Below are 6935 nucleotides of genomic sequence, written 5' to 3' on the forward strand. Positions count from 1 at the left end.
CATTAATGGCACAGTAACTTGCCAAATAGGGACAAAGTTTCTTCTGTGGTTGCTGACTGCAACTTCCAGTGGGAATAAGGAGAGTTTCCATCCATAATTTCTTAATCTCTCTGGTGACCTGTCAAATGTCAAAAGACTGTGAGTTGGTCAACAGCTATATCTGAAACAAGTTGCCCTCTATCTGACAATTATGCATACATATTTATGTTAAATTAAAGGATGAACGTTTACATAGATGGATGAATGATCGCTACTATTAATTTAGCTTACTCAGAAACCAGTGTTTCAATTGTGTAAATCAATGGCACCCCACTCCAGTACTCTTGCCTGGAGGGTCCCATGGATGGAGGAGCCTGGTGGGCTGCAGTCCATGGGGTCGCAAAGAGTCGACTGAGCGACTTCACTTTCATTTTTCACTTTCATGCATTGGAGAAGGAAATGGCAACCCACTCCAGTGTTCTTGCCTGAAGAATCCCAGGGACGGCAGAGCTTGGTGGGCTGCTGTCTGTGGGGTCGCAGAGAGTCGGACATGACTGAAGCAACTTAGCAGCAGCAAGCATAACATATGATTATGACATTCATTACTGCAATTTTTCAATATAAAAATAGAGGCTCAAAGAGGTTAAGTGACTTCTGCACAGTCACACATTTAATGTGTAACAGATCGAATGTGGAAATTCAGTTCTGTCAGCCCCATTTCCTTTCATTAATTTTCATTTCTTAGAAGACTACTTATGGTTATCTAAAGTACCAATGTTAGGGTGTATCTGTTTGGAAATATTAAACAATATTTATTTACAACCTCCAGCAAATATTTTTCATCTAAACAGAGCTGCTAATGAGCCAAGAGATAGATATGTCATCATTTTCTACCTCTGGTGACAGAGAAATAGGTTTGTTTTTTATCAGTGTTTATTAAGTAATTATTTTGGCAGTCTATATTGCAGCTTAACGTCTCTATACTATAAATTACTACTCCTATTAAGGCAGAAAATATACATGTTGTGTTCCATTAATTTTTTAAAAATACATTTTGCTCAGTGTTCTCTACATGCTCCTTTTGCTAATACCACATAAGATTTGTTCAAGATCATCTGCCCTTTAAAGACCACGCTGCTTCTATTTTATGAGCCACAGTCACATGAAAGTGGGCATAAATTCTGCTTCACTGAATGAATTTTAAAGAGTTCAATATGTCCTATGACATGAAAAGAAAATGACAGGGTTTTCCTTCATTAATATGAACATAATTACCTTGACTTTTAATTTGGCTATTTCTTATTAGCTTCCACTTTTGTCTTAGAAGAAAAATCGGAATCTAGCAGAATTATTACTGAACACTTCCAAGTTTTCAGTTTGATAGTGAGTAAATGTTAGCAAAAACATAATATACACCTGAAATTATGAAAATTGATATGAGTGGTAATTAGTACATTTTTATAATAATAATTTCAAAATGTAATAAATTTTTATGTAATATAAATTTGCCCTAATGATATAATTAATTTTTATAGAAAAATTTCCTAGGAATTACATATATTCTGCCACAAGTTATCTAACTGCAAGGATATTCAGCTCCTTCATGCATAAAACAAAAATAAAACTTCTACCTGTCTCTTAGGTAGTATGTATTTTATCTTGATCTCAACCACTTAATTTTATTTTTCTCTGTGTTTCATAATATACCTTAACTTCATAATATACCTAAATCAAGGTAAATATAACATATATGTACATGTATATATAAATGTGTATAAAATGTGAGGATTAAATTGAATTTTGAACAGGAACAGTTAACACAGGCAGGGGCAAGTTGCAAACACTCAATAAATATTACTAGTTATGATTATTATGATTACACTTGTCAGCAACAACAATAATTTCTGCTCACACATTTGACTTTAAGTTTAAATCTACGGCAATCTACAGAGATTATTTTCAGTGGAGTCTTAAACTTTTTTTTGAACAGTTGTATATATTTTCATCTTCCTAGAATAACTTTAAAAGAGTTTATTCTTCTTATTCTCTTTAATGTGATAATTTTTTTCCTTGGGAGCAAGAAAGAAAATGTTCCACAACTGCCAAAGAAAAATAATTGCAGAATTTTGGAAAAGATACTGTTCCAAACATAGCTAACTCCCTTTCAAATAAATACATATTTATTTGAGGTGTTTAATAAATCTAAAACTAATATTAAGAATCAAAGTAATTAGAATGGGAAAATTAATAAGCAAATAATGATTCACAAAGAAAGAATAAGAGATGTCAGAGAAGCAAAAAATTAAGCAGATGATAGCTGGATGCTAATATGATTTTCTAAGATAAATGTAGTCACAGAAAAGTTAATTCCCTTCAGGAATAAAGATCTATTTTTCTTGGCATTTGTGCACTTAGGAATGTACTTTCTTGGCTTGTATCCTTTATTCCTTTATTCTTGTAATGGGCATTTATTGCTCCCCAGTATCCAGGTTCATTTTTCTTTCCTGTCAGCACCCAGTTTTCCTTTGGAGAACACCCTGCTGACTTTGTGAGTTATGTGATTCTGACTAGAATGACAGCACATTTGGAAGAAACATTGTATGTAATACCTACTGTTAACCCCAGAAAGAATGAAGGGACGGAGCAAAAACAATTCCCAGTTGTGGATGTGACTGGTGATAGAAGCAAGGCCAGATTCTGTAAAGAGCAATATCGCATAGGAACCTGGAATGTTAGGTCCATGAATCAAGGCAAATTGGAAGTGGTCAAACAGCAGATGGCAAGAGTGAACGCCGACATTCTAGGAATCAGCAAACTAGAATGGACTGGAATGGGTGAATTTAACTCAGATGACCATTATATCTACTACTGCGGGCAGGAATCCCTTAGAAGAAATGGAGTAGCCATCATGGTCAACAAAAGAGTCCAAAATGCAGTACTTGGATGCAATCTCAAAAATGACAGAATGATCTTTGTTCATTTCCAAGGCAAACCATTCAATATCACAGTAATCCAAGTCTATGCCCCAAGCAGTAATGCTGAAGAAGCTGAAGTTGAACGGTTCTATGAAGACTACAAGACTTTTTAGAACTAACACCCAAAAAAGATGTCCTTTTCATTATAGGGGACTGGATGCAAAAGTAGGACATCAAGAAACACCTGGAGTAACAGGCAAATTTGGCCTAGGAATACAGAATGGAGCAGGTCAAAGGCTAATAGAGTTTTGCCAAGAAAATGCACTGGTCATAGAAACACCCTCTTCCAAAACACAAGAGACGACTCTACACATGGACATCACCAGATGGTTAACACCAAAATCAGATTGATTATATTCTTTGCAGCCAAAGATAGAGAAGCTTTATACAGTGAGCAAAAACAAGACCGGGAGCTAACTGTGGGTAGGATCATGAACTCCTTATTGCCAAATTCAAACTTCAGTTGAAGAAAGTAGGGAAAACCACTAGACCATTCAGGTATGACCTAAATCAAATCTCTTATGATTATACAGTGGAAGTGAGAAATATTTTGAAGAGACTAGATCTGACAGAGTGCCTGATGAACTATGGATGGAGGTTTGTGACATTGTACAGGAGACAGGGATCAAGACCATCCCCATGGAAAAGAAATGCAAAAAAGAAAAATGGCTGTCTGGGGAGGCCTTAAAAATAGCTGTGAAGATAAGCGAAAAGCCAAGGAGAAAAGGAAAGATATAAGCATCTGAATGCAGAGTTCCAAAGAATAGCAAGGAGAGATAAGAAAGCCTTCCTCAGTGATCAATGCAAAGAAATAGAGGAAAACAACAGAATGGGAAAGATCAGAGATCTCTTCAAGAAAATTAGAGATACCAAGGGAACATTTTATGCAAAGATGGGCTCAATAAAGGACAGAAATGGTATGGACCTAACAGAAGAAGAAGATATTAAGAAGAGGTGGCAAGATTAATGGAAGAACTGTACAAAAAGATCTTCATTACCCAGATAATCATGATGGTGTGATCACTCACCTAGAGCCAGACATCCTGGAATGTGAAGTCAAGTGGGCCTTAGACAGCATCACTATGAACAAGCTAGTGGAGGTGATGGAATTCCAGTTGAGCTATTTCAAATCCTGAAAGATGATGCCGTGAAAGTGCTGCACTCAATATGCCAGCAAATTTGGAAAACTCAGCAGTGGCCACAGGACTGGAAAAGGTCACTTTTCATTCCAATCCCAAAGAAAGGCAATACCAAAGAATGCTCAAACTACTGCACAATTGCACTCATCTCACATGCTGGTAAAGTAATGCTCAAAATTCTCCAAGCCAGGCTTCAGCAATATGTGAACCATGAACTTCCAGATGTTCAAGCTGGTTTTAGAAAAGGCAGAGGAACCAGAGATCAAATTGCCAACATCCACTGGAAAATGGAAAAAGCAAGAGAGTTCCAGAAAAACATCTATTTCTGCTTTATTGACTATGCCAAAGCCTTTGACTGTGTGGATCACAATAAACGTGGAAAATTCTGAGAGAGATGGGAATATCAGACCACCTGACCTGCCTCTTGAGAAACCTATATGCAGGTCAGGAAGCAACAGTTAGAACTGGACATGGAACAACAGACTGGTTCCAAATAGGAAAAGGAGTTCGTCAAGGCTGTATATTGTCACCCTGCTTATTTAACTTCTATGCAGAGTACATCATGAGAAACGCGGGGTAGGAAGAAGCACAAGCTGGAATCAAGATTGCCAGGAGAAATATCAATCACCTCAGATATGCAGATAACACCACCCTTATGGCAGAAAGTGAAGAGGAACTCAAAAGCCTCTTGATGAAAGTGAAAGAGGAGAGTGAGACAGTTGGCTTAAAGCTCAACATTCAGAAAACGAAGATCATGGCATCTGGTCCCATCACTTCATGGAAAATAGATGGGGAAACAGAATTGATGCTTTTGGACTGTGGTGTTGGAGAAGACTCTTGAGAGTCCCTTGGACTGCAAGGAGATCCAACCAGTCCATTCTAAAGGAGATCAGTCCTGAGTGTTCTTTGGAAGGACTAATGCTGAAGCTGAACCTCCAATACTCTGGCCACCTCATGCGAAGAGTTGACTCATTGGAAAAGACTGATGCTGGGAGGGATTGGGGGCAGGAGGAGAAGGGGGCGACAGAGGATGAGATGGCTGGATGGCATCACTGACTCGATGGTCATGAGTTTGAGTGAACTCCGGGAGTTGGTGATGGACAGGGAGGCCTGGCGTGCTGCGATTCATGGGGTCGTAAAAAGTCGGACACGACTGAGCAACTTTACTTTCACTTTTCACTTTCATGCATTGGAGAAGGACATGGCAACCTACTCCAGTGTTCTTGCCTGGAGAATCCCAGGGATGGAGGAGCGTCCCAGACGGGAGGTCTGCCGTCTATGGAGTCGCCTAGAGTCGGACACGACTGAAGCGACTTAGCAGCAGCAGCAGCAGCGTTACTGCTAGACGTCTAGAAAGTTTATCTTAAGTGATTTAAAAACTTTTTTGAATGAGGCTTAAAACTTCCAATCCAATTCTAAGAATATAAAGAAATACCATGTTACAAAAAAAAAGCTAGAAATTAATGTGATAGTGTATTATTAACTAAAGATTTTGTTCAATTTTCAGAAAATTTTATGCTAGTGTCCATTATTTGTTTTCATGCCTTATTCAAGACTTCACAGTGCATTTAATTGCATTGAGCAGCTTCAGCTGTATGCAACAAAATTTGGTAAACTCTCTTTACATTTTCATTCTATTACAAATATTTTCTATTTCCTTATGGCATCTTAGACACAGCTATCATTTAAAAGTGGACATAATTTCCAAATACATGGGGTTTTTAAACTATTTTTGATAGCAATTTCTCATTTTGATATTAATTTCTCATTTAAATGGTTTTCTTCTCTGCAATCACACTCTCTGTTTTTTCAGTCTTCTAACTTTATTGAGATTTCAATGGCTTAGTTAATGATTTCTCTTGGTAAAAGTCACACTGCACTTGAAAATATGTGGGTTATTTTAAAATATTTTTTGATATTGAGCTCTAAAATAATACCAAGTGATGTGAGAACAGATTCTGTATGATCTCAATAACTTTAGACAATCAAATATTTGTACCTGGTCTTACATCCCTGGATATGTTCCAGTGTTTCCTAGTTTACAGTCTATGGGAACTTAAATAGAATTTGTATCCTACTGTTGTGTGAAAACTGTATAAATCTTAATTATCTTTAATTCATTCATAGTATTTTTTGGTTTACTATATCTTTCTACTTTTCTGTATTTTCATTATATTAATTTTTGAGAGTTTGATATTAAAACTCCAACTAAAAATCTTAATTTATCTGCTTAAAAAGTAATTGTAATATACAGTGGAACTATATGTGACTTTGTTCTGTATTTTCCAAGTCTCCTGCAAATTTATTTTCATTAAAAAAATAATAAAGTCTTTAAACAGGTAATTAAGTTAAAAAATGGTCATTAGAGTGGGCCCAAATATAGTACAACTGATATCCCTATCAGAAGAGATAAAGAAGGGATAGGTATTGAGAAAAGACCACTTGAAGACACAGGAAGAGGATCCTCATTCATAAGCAAAGGAGGGAGGCCTCAGAAGAAACTAACACTGCTGATATGTTGATCTTGAACTTGTAGCCTCCAGAATTGTGAGAAAATAAATTTGTTTACGCCACCCAGTCTACAGTGCTTTGTTATAGCCTTAGCAAACAAATAGACCCTTTAAATGCCTTTAAAAAGCATAAACAAAACAGCTGTGGTTTAGTGTACTATGCAAGACTGTAGCTTCCCTATTAAACATTCATTGTATGGGGAAATAAGCCTTGGCTTATGTGAGTTTTTAATTATGTGTGCTCTTCAGAAATCCTTGCCTCAAGTAAAATGCCACTGTTCCAAATTCTGGCCGTGTTTCTTTTCTCAGTATTAACTCAGTATGTCATACTT

General features: G+C 36.7%; 1 protein-coding gene across 1 annotated transcript in view; it reads right to left on the reverse strand.

Moving 5' to 3' along the window:
* The window catches only part of GNPDA2 (glucosamine-6-phosphate deaminase 2), a 63631-nt gene continuing 56696 nt past the window's right edge, over positions 1–6935 (reverse strand). The window contains exon 8 of the mRNA XM_060417601.1: positions 1–118. The gene's annotated coding sequence lies outside the window, so the exon portion shown is untranslated. The remainder of the gene's footprint in view (positions 119–6935) is intronic.

The sequence above is a fragment of the Ovis aries genome, chromosome 6, assembly GCF_016772045.2.
Source record: "Ovis aries strain OAR_USU_Benz2616 breed Rambouillet chromosome 6, ARS-UI_Ramb_v3.0, whole genome shotgun sequence".
NCBI classification, from domain to species: Eukaryota; Metazoa; Chordata; class Mammalia; order Artiodactyla; family Bovidae; genus Ovis; species Ovis aries.